Here is an 18,368-nt window from a genome sequence, read left to right on the forward strand (position 1 = left end):
CCGGACATGGGATTTCAGGTGATAAGATTTAGAATTCATAACATGGGACGATCATTCAGTCACGTTCGCTTTGTGTGCGGTCAGTATCAAACAATGTTTTTCTACATATTTTTTTATCAATGCCAATATTGCATTGATCAATGCATTGATATTTAACGAGTATTTGCTTAGAATTTAATTTAAGTCGCGCGGATTTGGCGCAGAATGGATTTTCATGTCGCGCGGAAAAGGCGTGGATTTGATTTTAGTCGGCGAGGATTTGGCGCGGAAAATATTTCAGGATCTCCGTAACAACCCTGCAATTTCTATCCCGAAGGGAATTGAAATCTTTGATATTGATCTCTATCATTGGCTCTCTGAAGAACCGTTTGTTTTTTTTGGACATACATGCTGCATCATGTGGCTTTTCTTCAGCCTGTCTCGGCTCATCACCGATGCCGGCCGGTCTCGGCTCGACTCTGCTGCTGCTGCCGGCAATGAGACTAGATAGAAGGTGAGGAAGAAGACCAAATGCAAGTGTATTAGTGGCTGATGAAAAATGTAAACAGCAAATGGTGACGTACATATTTGCACGGCTTCTTATGGGAGCTCGTTCGAATGTAGTAGTGAAAGCTTTTTCGCCATACACGAAAGGCACGCACACAACATATGGATTTCCATACCTTAGTATTTATTTTCATTGTGCTGCCGGTATCTGCTCAGCATTGCTGCTTTGTCGGGTCTGTTGGGTGGATTGCTGCTGTATTGGCTAGGTTTCGGCTGATGATGGTGGCTGCGATGACTTCATTTCCTGCTAAAAGGTGTGAGTGCTGTTCAATCGATGATGCGGTTGCTTCGATTGTCCCGGTCAGAATGAAAGGAAAAAATCCCGTTGCGCTATTTTATGGCTTCTCGGCAGACCCAGCGGCTGCTTATTCGCTGGTGTCTGCACCAATCAGAACGTGGTAATGGAATGATGCAAGAATTATGCGGTACCCATATTTATAGGTTCCCTTCATCTCAATGATTTTCATTGAAAACAGTTTAATGACTATTGAAACAAGTTTTTCGGGTCTTATCAAGCATGGACATGAAAGGCATACTTGAAATCTGTCGATTGAGGGGCTTACCGCAGAAATTCGTACACTGAGACGAACGCTATTAACGTTTAAAATCTTTCAACACAGCGTAACGCGGTCGGTTTGAATATTTTGAAATGACACCCGGTATAGTAAAGAGAGACGTAAGTCCTACGTCAAAAAAGGTTATTAAAGCACAAGAACATGGCGGTTTTAAATTGGTAAAATTTGTTTCCAATTCTAATAACGTTCTTGAATCAATCGATGCCTCGTTGAGAGCTGATCCGACTACTGATGCTCGCGTTTTGGGTCTGAATTGGCATAAACCGATGAACTTGTATTCTCCTTGGATTTTATGAAGCTTGAAGCGGTTTTCCGTTCTGGAATCGAAATTCCCACCAAGAGGCAGTTACTGAAATTTATGATGGGAATATTTGATCCGCTAAATGTGTTAAGTCCTATAACAATCCATTTGAAGATACTGTTCCAAGATTTATGGCGTCTGCAAATTGGATGGGATGATACAATTCCTGATGGCTTGATTTCGAAGTGGTTGGAATGGCTGCAGCAAACCGCGAAGATTAAAGAAATTCGAATACCAAGGTATTACTTTCCCGATGTTCCATTATTTCAGAATGTGGAATTACATGCATTTTCTGATGCTAGTGATAAAGCCTTTGCTAGCGTTATTTACATGGTGTATCGAAACTCGGACAGATCACACGTGGCGCTGGTATTAGCAAAATCACGTGTGGCACCCTTGAAATCGCAAACTGTTCCAAGGCTCGAATTACAGGGTTGTGTACTTTCTAGCCAAATGATGAAGATCGTATAAACAGAACTTGAAGTAGAAGTGACATCAACATATTTTTGGACGGACTCCAAAATATGTTTGGCTTGGCTATGTACAAAAGAAAAACTGACTGCCTACGTTGGATCGCGTGTTTCCAAAATAAAAGAAAATGGACACAGCTCTGGAATGTGGAAATGGATCCCTTCGGTTTTAAATGTTGCTGATCTAGCCACAAAGTCATCTAAGTACCGGCCTTCGTCCGATCAGCTTATCGGGTTACTGATCCAGTATCTGGCTGAACTGCTCCACGGTCCACCTTGGAGGTCCGTAGCAAGCAGCTGCATATGAAGACGCAGTCAATTTAGGCATTCACGAAGCCTTTGCATGAACTCTCCACCACTTCTACTTGTATAGGGAATTTGCCCATAACGTGTATCGCAGCCATACCCGAGTAAAGCTTGAGAGCAAAACGATAACTCGTTTTGATGTTGTGAAATCGCCGAATATGATTACTTAATTTGATATCTTTTTGGTCGTTTTAACGGTTAAAATAACAAAATGTATAGCAGAAAAATCTTACTATGACATCAAATCGAAAACTATTCCTGCTATTGATGAGAGCAAATCGAAAACTAAATTTGATATTAGTTCCGATAACAAAATAAGTACACAGTTTGATGTCAGATCATGCAATCTACAGCAAAATGAGATCAAAATATGTAATCAATCATGATGATTCATATTTGAAAACAAATTCTGATTTCAATTTGATGTCGAAATCAAAATGAGTTTTCTATATGCTCTCATTATGTTTTCAGACTTTGCTCGGGTACTTGTTCTAACTGTCACCCAGTTGCCATTATCAGGGGGAACTCGATACAGCTCTGCAATTATGGCGACATCGCACATCGTTTCTGCTGTAGATTGCCATAACAGTTGCTGTGCGGTTTCACAATGATTCAGATTAATCCGAATTATCTCCACTACTGCTAGCCTGCGATCGCCCTCTTGTAGGCTGGGCATTTGTAGCCACCCGCCTGATGGTTATTTCCGTCCTCTGTAATGTAAAGCATACACTTCGGTCTTTACGTGCAGTCTCTTGCAGGATGACCTGTTTCCCCACATTTCCAGCACATGTTAGATTTGTCTGTACCTTTACAAGCTCCTGCCCAGTGTCTAAAGCCCAACCACTTGATGCATCTTTCCGCAGATTTGCTCACTTCTGGGGCGGCTTTCAATGGGCATTTCGACCATCCAACCGTCAGTTTGCCTACTTGCAGTGCCTTATGAGCAGCGGTTACTGGCAGACGAACCATCGCTGTCTGTGTGCCTCCGTAGTCTTCCTAATCCGGATCGACATTCGCACCTCGCCTAGATTGCACTGCGCCTGTAGTGCACCCCGCAGTTCTTCTTCCGACGTGATCTCATCTAAGTCTCTGCACAAAATCACTGTCTCTGGAGTTAAGGCTTTGACTTCCTCCTTTGAGCCCATCGATTTCGCAATGCGCTCCTGCATAATCGAGCAATGAGCCGCAGGGTCCTTGTTTAGCTCGAAGAGCATCTTTCCGGTTTGTGTGCGCCTGGTTATTATCACGTTTTCACCCAAGTCGCTCAACTCAGGATCTTCAATAACTTTTTGAGAAGCGCTGCATACATCATAGCGTCGTTAGCCTTTGTACAGCTTCCTCCTTCGTCGTTTTTTTACGAGGTGGAGGCTTTTTTTTCCGTTCTGCTCCATTTTCCTTGCCTCTTTTCGCTTCAGCTGTTTCTTTCTCCTCTCCTTCTTACCTACTAAGGTACTCCATCCTTGGAGTAGCGTGTGTCCCTTCGATAGCGACAGCGTCCGCCCGTGTCTGCCTCTTGAGTCCGCCTGGCCTGCCGTCTCTCGGTGAGGTTCTTTCCCTTTTGAGAGTCATGGAGGCTTGTGTAGTCTCCACCCCGGGCAGATTCGTTACAACAGCATGTGTCTTAGTTTGTGCCAATGCGTGCTCCGCTACATCGGCCCTCAGCGCTGCTGTATCGATTTCTGATACTAACGCGTTACGGATCCTGTGAACCATGTCTTTAATCTTTTTATGGACGTTGTTCCCCCATCCACGAAATTGTGGATTTCCTCCATCAATCTTTTCACAGCCACTATTTTCGGCTTTTGTGGGGGCTTGTCCAACTTGCTCTTTCCTGGCCGCTGCTCCTGCAGCTGCAGTTGTTCTAGCTTCTTCTGCTCCTTTTGCTCCTGCTTCTGCTACTGTTGTTGCTGTAGCACTACTGCCACTGACGGCGGTGATCTCACCAAACCGATACCTGCGAACGGATTCGTCTCTCCTGCATCTGCTTCTGCGTGATTTGTTGAATTATTCATTCTATAGGATCCCCCTCCAAACCGTTATCTCCACCCGTCGTACGTAGTCCATGCTAGGGTTGACACGGGCGCACTTATATAGCTGTGTTCAGAGCCGATCACGCGATCGGGAGAATCTCAACCGAGCCTGGTACTCACCGATAAGATTGGTGGACGAGTATTGAACGTACTCGGAAAACTGCTAGTTTTTTTTTACCGGGACGGAGACGGCCGTACTGTTAGCCCACTCGCCATTTCAAGCCGGTGTCACCCTTACTTACTCAGGGAGTAGAACATAATCTTATAATCCACTATCCATATTCTGTCCGTTGTCGTAAGCCGTGACCAGTATATCGTCATTAGGACCTTACTAGTATCGATCCTAATGTGCCGGTTGGCACTCCTGCTGATGGGACTGAAGTGCTTTGGAAGCGGCACGGGTCGCTTGTGCCGCTGCGCACGTCATTCTGGATGGGCCATAAGAAATGAGATGTGAGTTATGAAAAATGAGAAGTGAGAAGGAGAAGTAAAAAGTAACAAGTAAGAAGTGAACAGTAAAAAAACATCGTGAGAATTGAAAATTATGAAAACAGTTTTTTTTTTCTTTCTTTCTTCTTTTATGGGCTGCGAAATGGTGAGTTGACATCCGGGAAGGGCGCCTAACATAGCTCTGGTTCTCACAAGTTCCAATACTCACGCTTCCACGGGTCTTCCGATGATAATTGACCGCCAGCTAAGGGTTGCGTACTTAGCTGGTAGTGTAGCCTGGGCACTGTTGTCCTTCTGACATCAGCTAGAGTGAGAGGGTGCGTCCTGTGGGGTATGTCTAGGATGTGGTGGGGTTCGATAGTGGGCTCTGTTGAACTGCAATAAAAAGCTGCATGTGTCCCCAAGCAGGCCCTGTCAAAGCGACCGTGTGCCACTCAAAGCGCACTAGCCTAGCCCTGGTGTTGGGTGACCCGACTGATCGTGTTTGACCAGACTGATCGAGCGTCTGTTCACCAAGGAGGTGCGGCTCCAACAGCGTTCTGGCATCCAGCGGCTGAGTATGAAATGCTATTCCCCGGAAGCTATACCTAAGATGGCAGCCCCATCCCGGGGGATAGGGAACCTGAGGCCAACAACCTACTGTTCCCGATACATCAATTTGTTCGAGAATCCGATAATGAAAGAATACGGACTGATTTTACGGCGACGACTCTTAGCGCGAAACAACGGACACGAATAGGAACATGGAACGTTTTAACCCTAGCCCAGCAGGGTAAATTGGCACAACTTGTCAATGAGGCACGCCGCATGAAGCTCGAGATCCTAGGACTGAGTGAAGTCCGTTGGCCAAACTTTGGAGAACACAGAACGCCGTCGGGACAAGTTCTGCTATACTTTGGTTTACGAGGTGAACATGCTCCCCGGCACCGCGGAGTTGGCTTCCTACTAAGCGCTCAGGCACACTCTGCGCTTATTAAGTGGGAACCTATAAGTGAAAGGATAATCGTTGCCAGATTAAGAACGCGGGTCCGAAACCTTACTATAATCCCATGTTATGCGCCAACCGATGCTGCCGATCTGCAAGACAAAGAGAACTTCTACAGTCAACTCAATGCCATCGTAGATAGAATTCCGAAGGGTGATATCAAGATCTGTTTGGGCGACTTCAATGCGAAGATCGGATCCGACAACTCGAACCATGAGCGCATTATGGGATGCCATGGTCTCGGAGAAATGAGCGAAAACGGAGAGTTGTTCGCAGAATTTTGTGGTAGTAACGACATGGTGATCGGGGGATCGCTCTTCCCTCATCGACCGGTTCACAAGGTCACGTGGGTCTCCCGTGACGGCTTTACAGAAAATCAAATCGACCACATCTGCATCAACCGAAATTGGACACGGAGCCTTCTTGATGTACGGAATAAACGTAGTGCCGATATCGCGTCTGATCATCGCGTCTTCATCGGCGAAATACGCCTGCGCATTGCGCGGATTCGTCGACAGGAGGAAAGAGTTGAACGACGATTCAACACACACCGACTGGAAGATGCCACGGTGTAACGGTCCTTCGTTGAAGAACTGGAGACGCGTGCTGCAGATATTCCGGAAGGTAGCAGCGTGGAAGACCAATGGACCGCCATCAAGAATGCCTTCATCGCCACCAGCGAGAACAATCGGGGCGAACTACGCACCCAGAGAAAACAATGGATCACCGATGAGACCTGGAGGAAGATAGAGGAGCGAAGAGAAGTCAAAGCCGCGATAGAGCGATCGAAAACCAGAGGAGCCAAAGTATTAGCCCGTCAACGATACACGGCTCTTGAGAAGGAAGTAAAACGCTCATGTCGACGGGACAAGCGAGCGTGGGCAGACTCTCTGGCCGACGAAGGAGAGAGAGCCGCCGCAACCGGGGACATTCGCCTCCTCTACGATATCTCACGACGCTTAAGCGTGGCGAAGATGAATGCAACGATGCCTGTGAAAGACGCGAATGAACAGTTATTGACCGACCCAACTGACCAGCTGAAACGCTGGTTCGAGCACTTCGAACAACTTTTTCAAGTGCCAGCCAGACCATCACCACCTCGGCATGATCTGCCTAGGATCCGACGTATATCACGCGTCAATACCGAAGCTCCATCACTGCTAGAGATTCAAACAGCCATCCAAAGCATGAAATTGAATAAAGCCCCAAGGGTCGACCGCATATCAGCCGAGATGCTCAAAGCTGACTCCATGACATCCGCTCAACTACTGCATCGTTTATTTCGTAATATCTGGGATACTGCAACTTTCCCGGTCGAGTGGATGCAAGGTACCTTAGTGAAGGTGCCCAAAAAGGGTGACCTGACTGTATGCGATAACTGGCGAGGCATTATGTTGCTGTGTACCGTTCTCAAAGTTCTGTGCAAAATTGTCCTAGCCCGGATTCAAGAGAAGATCGATGCGACTCTTCAGCGGCAGCAAGCCGGATTCCGTGCCGGAAGATCCTGTGTGGACCATATTGTCACGCTCCGCATCATTTTGGAGCAAGTCAACGAAGTCCAAGAGTCCCTTAACTTGGTATTCATTGACTACGAAAAAGCTTTCGACCGTCTCAATCACGAGAATATGTGGGGCGCCCTGAGACGCAAGGGGGTTCCTGATAAAATCATCGGCCTCATCGAAGCACAGTACGAGGCCTTTTCGTGTGGAGTGCTGCGCAATGGGATCCTGTCCGACCCTATCCGGGTCGTAGCTGGTGTGAGGCAAGGATGTATTCTATCACCGTTACTGTTCCTCATCGTAATCGACGAGATTCTGGTAGATGCGATTGACCGTGAACCAAACCGCGGGCTGTTTTGGCAGCCTCTAACCATGGAGCACCTAAACGACTTCGAATTGGCTGATGACGTTGCACTCCTCGCGGAACGGCGCTCTGATATGCAGAGTAAGCTCAACGACCTTGCCGAGCGCTCCTCCTCGGCTGGTTTAGTCATCAATGTCAACAAAACCAAATCGTTGGATGTAAACACGGTGACTCCTTCCAGTTTCACAGTAGCCGGGCAACCAGTGGAGAATGTTGAAAGCTTCCAATATTTTGGTAGCCAAATGGCGTCAGACGGCGGTACCAAGATCGACATAGGCGCACGGATCAAGAAAGCAAGGGCTGCCTTTGCGAGTTTAAGAAATATCTGGAAAAACAGGCAGATAAGTGAACGCACCAAAATACGAATTTTCAACTCTAACGTGAAATCTGTGCTGTTATACGCTAGCGAAACATGGTGTGTATCAGTGGAGAACACTCAACGGTTGCAGGTGTTCATTAACAGATGCCTGCGGTATATAATTCGGGCCTGGTGACCTCACAACTGGATCTCAAACAACGAGCTCCATCGTCGTTATCACCAGAGGCTGATAGCAACAGAAATTCGGGATCGGAAGTGGGGCTGGGTCGGCCACACTCTACGTAGGGGCGGAAACGAAATCTGTAACAAAGCATTAGACTAGAACCCAGCGGGACATCGCAGCAGAGGCAGACCCATAGGCTCAAGGTGGCAAAGCCTCAATAAAGAAATAAAAGAAGTCGACCGAAATCTAACGTGGCAACAGGTTAAAGCGATAGCCGGGCAACGCTCAGGATAGAGATCTTTCAAGTCGGCCCTTTGCACCACCGGAGGTGTACAGGATCCATAAGTAAGTAAGTAAGTTTCTTCTTTCATCTTCTTTTTTCCTTCTTTATTTTTTCTTCTTTCATTTTCCTTATTATTTCTACCTTCTTTTTTCATCCTCCTTTTTTACACTCTTTTTTCTTCATTCTTTCTTTTGTCTTCATCCTTATTTATTTTTTCTTATTCCTAATTCGTTTACCTCTCTCTTTCTTGTTCTTTATGCTTCTTTTTATTACTTTCTTCTTCCTTTTCCTTTTTCCATCTTCTTTCTTCTATCTTTTTTTCTGTCTTATATCTCACTTCTCAAAATCTCGCTTCTTCCCTCTTGCTTCTGTTTTTCTCATCACTTACTTCTGCTTCTAGTTTTTCATTTTTCACATTTCATCACTCACTTCTCACTTGTTACTGCACACATCTCATTACTCAGAAGTCACTTCCATTTCTCAGTACTCATGTCTCACTACTCTGTCCTCATTTTGAACATCTCTCAGTTCCAACTTTTCAAGATTCACTTCTCAGTTCGAACATTTCACTCCTCACTTCACTAAAGAAACAAATTTAAACTGTATTCATTGAACAGCTACTCAGTCTGATAGTACGCTTTCAACCTGGTGAGTGTGTTGGGTATTTAGATTACCAAACAAATAGATTGATTTCGCCGATCAGCGTCACGACAGACAGCATCCTTAATTTCGAGCTCAAACCATGAGTTCCGGTTTTCGAGCACTTTTCGTTGATCATTACTATCAGGAGACATCGCATCGTGTAAGAACTTCGTTCAGCACATCGAAGTCGAACTAGAATACGTAATCCGGTGAGACGAAAAGCGAAATGCCTCAGAGCCATAAACACCGATGACGGCATGACGGCATGAACAACTTAAGGGCGTTGAACGTTCAGGGCAACCTGCCCAGAACCCAGGATGTAGTCCAGTGGAGACGTATACTTGACGTAGGCTCATCGAGGAGGAACTATAGCCCATATTTATATCAAGCAACAAAAACAACCACGGTGGTGCTTCTTCCCTAAAAACTTCATGGAAACTGTACGATGCATTTTATAGCGCATCCCTCTTGCTAGGCCAATCCTGTAACAAAACAAAGCGTTAAATGTCCTCGTGTATGGCGCATCTTTCACCCTTGGCACTAAATTGGGGGAAAGGTTGAGAAGGCAACTGGCGGTCACCGCGCCTTCGAAAAGTCAATATTGATAGTCAATTAATTATACAATTTGCACACCATTTTCAATTTAACCGCAACCGATAGGGCAGTGCTGCTAGTTCTGTAATATTTTTTTATTTGTTCACCGAAAGTCTGTGTACATTGTATTCGGTGCAAAAACTTTATGTTACAATTGTGTGGATTAGATCCATGGTTTCGCAAAAGAGTAAAATTTCAAACTTAATTGAGAATCATGGCAACATTTTCGCCGTGATATAGATTGTAGCAAGTAAACGTGGCAATATGATGTTGTTCGACTATTGGCTCTCCTTTGCCTAGGCAGGAGCGGTATATCAAGTTGACATACCTTCCCCATCGCACTTCGAAGGTTGGTAGATATGCAGTGTATCGACAACGCTCGTTGTTGCCTACGCTATTATCCACCCTTCCGTGAGGTATCGGCTGCAACTCCATCAGCTATTAAACGGTCGTAAATAATTCATCGATTATTGCCCTCCGGAATATGGCGAGCAAGTCTCGACTGAGTATGGCAGCGTGACGGTGTAAGCTCCCCGATATCACTACATATACATACTTCCAAATGGGGATCGGTTCTGGTTATGGTTGAGGGGTGGGACCTTGGAGGTGAAATGATGCGTTAAATGGCTTGTAAACATGACATTTTGATTTGCGTACCGTTCGAACGGTCGATTTATTACACTTTAAGATTAAGGAAGCCCGAAAGGCAGCGTTCGATATTGATTTCAAGTTTCTGCTTAATGAACCAGACGATTTGATGCCTTCAATTAGCCGGATCAGCGAAATGTTTAGACTACAAAGAGGTTGGAGGGACGACGTTGCCTAATGCAATTTTGATTTGAATACTTAAAATGCGAAGAGCTGTAATTTCTCTAATACTGTTTTGTTTGATTATATCTTGTTAGGATGGGATAATGGGATTCAAACTTAACCTAGGACGCTATCATCATTTTTATCCATTTAACCTTCTGACAAAAAAAGGAAAGTTTGTAATTATCAGTGTTAAAATGATAGTAGGTACATCAATTTTTCTTCTACAAGACTTTTCCTCTAAAGAGTTATAACAGAGATATTTACCATCTTTCAAGTATGCTTTTAACTGTCTTTTATAATGCATGCAGATTAATGTGGGTTTGAAGTTCGATTTTAATTAAAGAAATCTGTTATATTGAAATCCATAAACCATCAAACTCCAATATTCAAGTTGTTCTGTAAGCAAAAAGGGAGTCTTACATTCACTACGAACAAGAAAGCAACCATCCGGTGGTACCGATGTCAGTGTAATGAAATCGTTCAAATGAAATTCGTAAAATTTGAATAACAAATGACGTACGAGTAATTTACACATTCATCCGCTTCCATTGCTGAATGTCTGTATGCAGCATTCCAGAGAACTATCTCGTGCCTCAGTGTCGAGGCATCTGAGTCTGAGAGGTTCAGCGCTGGAAGAGCAGTAAATCTAGAGGGATGGATTGAATTTTGAACAGTGCACGGGGGCGCTTCAATGATATGTTTCATTATTTTAATTTATTTGTTAAAATTTAACTTATAAATAAATAAATCTAATTATCAAACATAAGGGACTATGTCCGAGGACTGGTCGATCCCTTTCCTGGTTACTGCGAGTTTGACAGTCAGCTCTGGTAAACTTCTATAAAAAGTTGCACATACCCGCAAGCTGGCCCTACCACAGCTAGTAGGATTCGCCGAACGCGATGATAAAACGATGACCGTGTATGGGGAGGCCATCGAAGAAATCGAATTGACTGCAGCCAATACGATCAGTCTCGTCGAGGATTGGTTGCGCAGCAATGAGCTACATGAATAGGGTAGGAGGTGCCAATTAGAGTCGGCAGCTTCGACATCACCTACAAGCGACTCCTAAACAATTGAGAGCTAGACGATCAGCCACAGCAGTCATTCCGCCTACGCCTTCAAGTACACGTCGATGGTAAATAGCGGCACTATGAAGGATGTTGGCGAACAGCTGTTGGGATAAGCAGACGTCATAGAGAGCTAAGCCTCAGCTTGATCCAGTTCTTAACAGGCCACGGATGCTTCAGGTGCAGGCTTGTCGTCCATAGTCCTAGTCAAACAATAAAGACCAACGCTTCACTTGCAGGATCATTCAATCGCGATAGGCTCGTTTAATTACAAATCCGCGTCGTAAGGACGGGAACATTATTATTTGTTTGTCTCTGGTTTAGTTACGTCCCAGCCCATGTGCGATAAGATTCTTCGTTGAATGGACCCGTCTCGTTACCATGGATGACGAGAAGGATGTTTTCCGGAGAATGACCCCCTCTGGATACATAAAGGACGGTTGCGAAGCTCAATGCACTGAATAGGTAACCAACGGCATATGAAGGCAAAGTTACCTGTGATTTATTTGTCATATCATAGCTTTATACTGCCGTAATCTGGAAAAGTGACATACTCGCCAATAAGTAAAATTTTCAGTATGACACTTTTTTGTAAACTGAAAGTTTCTCAGACGACCTCGAAAAAAATCGCAGTGAGCTGTGTTAGCGATTGAAAGTGTTGTTCTTCTCTGTCAAATTGAATATTTCTGAAAAATATATTTCTGATAAAGTTTAATTTGAAAATATGTGCTAGTGGTGTTAAGGAATCCAACTTAAGGTATAGTGTGCAGTAATAATTTTTGATTGAGCAAAGCACTGTTTCGGCTGATGGTATGATGCCTGCATTGGATGCTATCGACGTATCAAGTGGGTTTCAAGTTGACTTTCCATGCAACGGAGACAAAACTCGGTGAGCGGTTTCCAATATATGTACTATTAAAACCTTTTTTTATCGATGATATTGTGTATTTAAGAAATGTATGCATAAACTCGCTTGTTTGTATTCCTACTTTTCAATAAATTTCGCCCAGTCAACGGTGTTGCATGGGAGACTTGCCTATTTGATGTTTTGGCATGAGTTGGATTTCCAGATTCAAAATAAGTATTGAGTAAAATACTAACAATTCTGCTTGCTAACACAGAAGTAGGAATTTGACAGTTTTGGCACTCATTTATGGTAGATTGTTCTTGGTTTCATATATAAGAAATAAATAAAAACAGCCACCGCGTCTATAATTATAAATACAATAAGAAAAACGATCGGGACCTATCATGTTTCTTGATTTACAAAATGGTTAAACTATAAACTTTATTATTATAGACGCGGTGACTCCAAGCTCCACTTGCGGGATTGTCGTTCATTGGACATAGGAATCAAATGCTTTTACTATAGAACACATATTGTTGCATTTTACTGAAATTACAATCACAAATAATTTAGATTTGGATTTTATCAGGAGTAACATTATTAGGTATTGGATTGAAACATTCTTTTAAATTTGCATAGATAATTCTTCCTTATTTTCACGAAAATTCTGCTGAATGTGCAGATAAAGTTGGTCTGAACTTCAACAGAGAATTCTACCGAATTTTCAATGATAAAATTTTGTTCTTAGCCGCCATTATCTTTCAAATGGTGTAACAAGGTTCCATCTACTATGATTTAAAAGATGCCCAACATCGAATTATTCAAAAGTAGGCAATAAAAATAGATTTTTCCAGCCATATAGATTCACCATATGCTGATATAATTTGAAAAGATTGCCTAATTTCGAAGACCACATTATCAAGAAGACTGGCAACACAGTCTGAAATCGGGCGACACTGTTAGCAGCGCTGTCGGTGAGCCGAGGTGGTACTATGTTTGTTTGTGTGAGTGAGTTGACACTGTATAGTCAGTTACACGTTCAATCAAAATATATGAAAACCACATTTAAATTATGCTTCGAAAAAACTCTCGAGAAGTACACTGAGATTAAACGTATTTCAATTTTATGAAATCAGCATAACTTTAAGCCGAATAATATTTGGAATTTTGTGCTGAATTGATGAAAGTGCCACACTCTATGTTAACTTCTGTACGGACCTGTTGATTTCCTTCACATCTCGACTGCAGACTGTGTTCATGATATGATTTGAAACAATTTAAGCCCCAAACGCAATACAACGGAACGGCGACGGAAACGGCAAATTTGACAGAAAATATATGTAAAATATATGAAAATATATTTAGATTTTTCTTATTTTCATTATTACCTTGCCTAAAAAGCCAAAAGTTCGAAAAGATTATGCTATCCTAGACATAGTAGAAAATGAATCACCTACCTTGTGCGTCCTTCCAGCGGCACACTAGGAGTTAACTTTCTGAAATCAGTATGGCGAAAGGCATCTAAGGTTCAAAATAAAGCACCTTCAACAAAAAAATATGTGGTAGGTATAGGCTGTGAACCATTCTACCGATTCGTTTAACTTTTAGTTAAAATTTGACAAGTGGAACTTTTTTTTACGAAAAATGAGTAAGATTTCCGTCAAAAAAAGAGATGTCAATACAATTTCACTCTGTCTCTGAGTGATTTGAAACGGGCGTGCACATAACTAGTACCAAATAGTTTTACTTGAAAAGTTCCTAACTTTGAGATAACCCGCGTTAGATGTTTTTCCCCATACAAATATCCGGTGGTTAACTCATGCTGGCTGTTTGCACATATACGTTAGCGCCTGGATGCTGGCAGCGGCGAGTAGGAAACCAGCCATTACCAACCAACCAATAATTTATTGAGAAAATTCAGATAATAGATAACAAAAATAGATGTTAATATATAGAAAGAACGGAAAATATTCAGAATGTTGGTTCACTAGGCAAAAAAATCATTTTATCGCTTTTCAGTTTTTATTCAGATGTTTCGAAGGTTCCAATAGGTTCAAATTCGTTTTTTAATCACAACACTTTATTTTGTAGACAAACAGATAAGAACGCAAATAAGACCCCAAAAACTAAGTAAACAATCTCAATTTTTAACTTACACCCAGATAGTTTTCTGCCTCTCTTTCTCTTTTGTTTGGTGTTAAGTACTAAGGAACTGCCCATGCGAAATGCTCATACAAATTATAATTCCGAATTTATTCCTTGTGTTTTTTCCGAATTGCCACGAAAAACTCTTTTTGCTTCAAACTCAGTTTTACGAGAAATTTTTCTGCCTGTTCAAAACTGAGCTGATTTGTGATTCCGTGTGGTTTGTTTTGTGGGTTGACAGCTATATTCCATTGCAAATAATAAAGGTGCGGGGTTTATCGACGTTTGCTTATGTTAGTAGACCATCAGCAAAATAAACATTAAAGAGAAATTTTGTAACCCACTGAACCAAGCGGCGAGGGTTCGTGGTGCTGGTTGACTAATAGCCAGAAGCTAGGCAATTATCTGAAGGGAATAATCGTGGATGGCCAATGTAAATTGATTGGTACTGGCGATTTTCGAAAATAGTTTGTATACACGCTTCATGACAAATTTTTTGACATATTGCGAGAGAAATCGCAAGTATTGTATCTGTCAATGTCGAAGCAATTTAGAGTAGAATTCTACTCTTCCCTACTGTAGAAAAAAATACCCTAAAAGTTATTTGTTGACAGTTAACTAACACTAGCAGACATCGACTTCCTCCGCACCTTTATTAGATCTCATTTACTTCAGCTAGCTAAGATCACTACCACACAGATAACAAGCTACCACTTCAACTCAGAAGAGGCTCTGCCGGCAATGAAGTTGGCCGCTTGTATGGAAAAATGCCAGAGCTGCCAGTCTTCTTGATAAAGTGGTCTTCGCTAATTTGCAAATTGGTTTTGTTTCATGTTCTCGAAAAACAATCTTGTCCAAACAAAAAAAAATGATTGTCATTCACAATCCGGAGACCTGTAACGACTTGTAAAATTTTCTTATTGCACAGTACACACAGTATGTTATTTTTGCGATAAAATTGTAACACAATTTGAAAGTTTTTTGGTTCAAGTAGTGTAATTTTTTATATAAATTTAGATATTTAAGCAATATCCTGCACAGGGGGTGAAGGCGGAGCACTCAAGCCCTACACTCAGGCAAATTGGCTATCGAATATCATAATTCTGCCTTTTGAAAATTTGCAATAAGTTTTGGATTTAAAATTCCATTAAGAACACGGACGTATTACCAATTATACAACAGCTGCCCTTGCGAGAAAGCTGTACCATAACCAGCTAATAACGGTGGCATATGAGTCAATTCCCCGTATGCATCGTATCCTACTTTAGCAATATTTCACATCTTTTCTCTCTACCCAACTATGTGTATCGAAATTGAACAACAGTCGATCGCGTTTGAATCACAAACATGTGCTTCTGTCTGTCGTATTGAGGCGGGTTTGCTTCTGCTACGACAATAGAGGCTTGTTTGCAGCCGTTTGATCATTTATTCATCCACTTAGAATTCAATTTTTGATCAAAATCATTATCATATCAGGAGGAAGGAAATTTAATTTCTTTTGCTCTTTTTCGTTTCAGAGAGCGAGCAAAGGCGCTTAAACCTAGGCTATTAGCCAGGGCAAGGCTAATACCTTCGCCCCATCCGAGGAAAATCATCGGCAAGGATAATGGAGTGACATAAATTTCTTAGCAAAGTCACTCCCAACGTATTTCCACAAATTTTCTATCATTTGCTTATAATGATACTCCTAAACCACATACCCTACCCACCATCCAATTCCTTGACATCTATGAGGGCGTCGGTGAGTCGCTGGCCTCTCGTTAAGTAGATGTCATATCATCATTTCCTTCCCTTTCCTAGTAACGGAGAAGATGGGCGTGGCCGGCAATGATAGCTTTCATGTTTTATCATTTTGGACCTCCAATTGGATTTCCATTGAATCCCAAATGGAAACCCATAAGCAATTGGGGTAAGAAAGGTAAAGAATATACATGACAACTATCAGTATGCAATCTACGAAATACTCCGTTACAACGCAACGCAACGCAACGCAACGCAACTGAAAGTTTCTCAGACGACCTCGAGGCTTTTCATTAACTAATCTGTACAAAACGTGTTAACCTAAAATAGAAACCTCGCCATGTGCATTCCCTTTAAGGAAATGAAGTTTTTAGCTAATTATGTTACGTACGTCACTTTGTCATAGAAACTGTATATTTTTATACGGTTTCCACAACCAAATGACGTAAATCCATCTCAGCATGCGTTTCCATTTCACAGTGCACAATCCTGGAGCTGATTAGAGACTACGTCAGTGAATCAGAAGAAGAAATTTTTCAGGCGGAATGCATTGAATCGTTGGAAGCTCATAATGAAACTTCCCTGACGAAACGCCAGAAAGCTTATCATCGGAGAAAAGAATCACATGTCGTAATTACTGTGAAATGTTCGTGTAATTTGAAATGCTCTACAAACATTCCGCAAAATACAAGGATCAGAATTAATTCAAATTACTGGAGTTATCCTCTTGACATGAAGAGAACTTTCATCATTGAGCACAGTTCCCGTCAGGCCGTCAAAAGACGTCGTGTTTCACCGGAAATTTGCTCATCAGAATCACTCAGAATATAAGAAATCATTCTCATACGTTTATAAGCTTACTGACGACAAATGCGCGGTTCACAAGGTATGTGCTAAATTCTTTCTTAGCACATTGGGGTATAATTGGAAATGCAAGTAAGTTAACAATTCAACTTCATCGTTTTTTTGCTTATTTTTTTTTGTAGTAATGTTATATACAGGGCACATCACACCGCAAATTATCCGAAAATTCTCGGTGGATGATGAAAGTTGTATTAAAAAAGTACCTCCAAACCCACTTGCGGAAGCCCTGAAACAGGATATCCAGTATTTTGCGCTTCATAATGGCGGCGTGAGTTCTATTTAATTTGACATTCAAGAGGTAGAAAACATTGGAACTCATCTAGTATGCTTTGAAACGAAATATGTTTTAAAAGTAAATAAAAAAATTTGGGGTTGTTTACAAGATACGACCGCTCGACGTAAACTACGTAAAACCAACTATAGTACACTGAACCAATCATTCCGCTCTATATAGAAGAAAAGAAATTATCCCACGAACACTACTAATCAGCTTTAGCAGCATCTCCCACTCGATGAGGCAGTTAGGACCCCACTGTCTAGCAGCTGGACCACCCCATTCATACACCCCAGTTCAACAATGGATAATACCTTAAAAGTAGGCAATTGATAAGGATAGGAACTTGCTGCACAGGAGATGCATGATGCATGAAAGAACTAAAATTTTCAATAGTTTAGTGTCGATACTCAAAAGTTTCAATATTACTGGCAAATTGGTGGAGAATTTGCGAATCGATTTCTATCCAAATCTACAAAATCCATAGAAAGATAAAGAACCTATTAATGTTTTAAATCTTACATGATTTCGTGACGGTCCCCAATATTGAAATTTTCATTTTACACCCTGTATCCGAGTCTTCCCCTTAGACGTAGTTTACGTCAATATACGACAACCATCTCACGGAGCCATGACAAGAAAACTATCGAATCAAAATAATTATTAGTTATACGATCATTGAATAGAGCAGTATTTTGAATCATTATTAAAGTCACACAGATGCCTCAATACAATAAATTTATGAAGATATATTTTAGTGCCATGTTTGACCGTTTCTGTGGAGTTATTTCGACATCGATTCGATGGTTCGTGTATTGTTTGAATAAACCTTGGGATTGACTGTAGGGCGATCACGATTAGCCTGTTAAATTGATTATGTTTTGCGATAATTGAAGAAGTTTTGACGAGCCTTGTTGTTCAAGACTTGTTGCTTTAATTCTCTTAAATATGTGGAAAAAGAAAAAAAGGGAGCTGGTTGCTGTATGTTATAATTTTCTGGACCAAGTGTATTTTGTTTTCGGAAATATATATGCGACAGGATAAATAGTTCATGTGGCAAGGCACAAATACCATTCGTACTTTTATAC

General features: G+C 42.0%; 1 pseudogene; it reads right to left on the minus strand.

Moving 5' to 3' along the window:
• Nucleotides 1–3,148: 3,148 nt before the first annotated feature.
• LOC134207294 (uncharacterized) overlaps nt 3,149–18,368 on the minus strand; it is a 61,985-nt pseudogene continuing 46,765 nt past the window's right edge.

The sequence above is a fragment of the Armigeres subalbatus genome, chromosome 1, assembly GCF_024139115.2.
Source record: "Armigeres subalbatus isolate Guangzhou_Male chromosome 1, GZ_Asu_2, whole genome shotgun sequence".
NCBI classification, from domain to species: Eukaryota; Metazoa; Arthropoda; class Insecta; order Diptera; family Culicidae; genus Armigeres; species Armigeres subalbatus.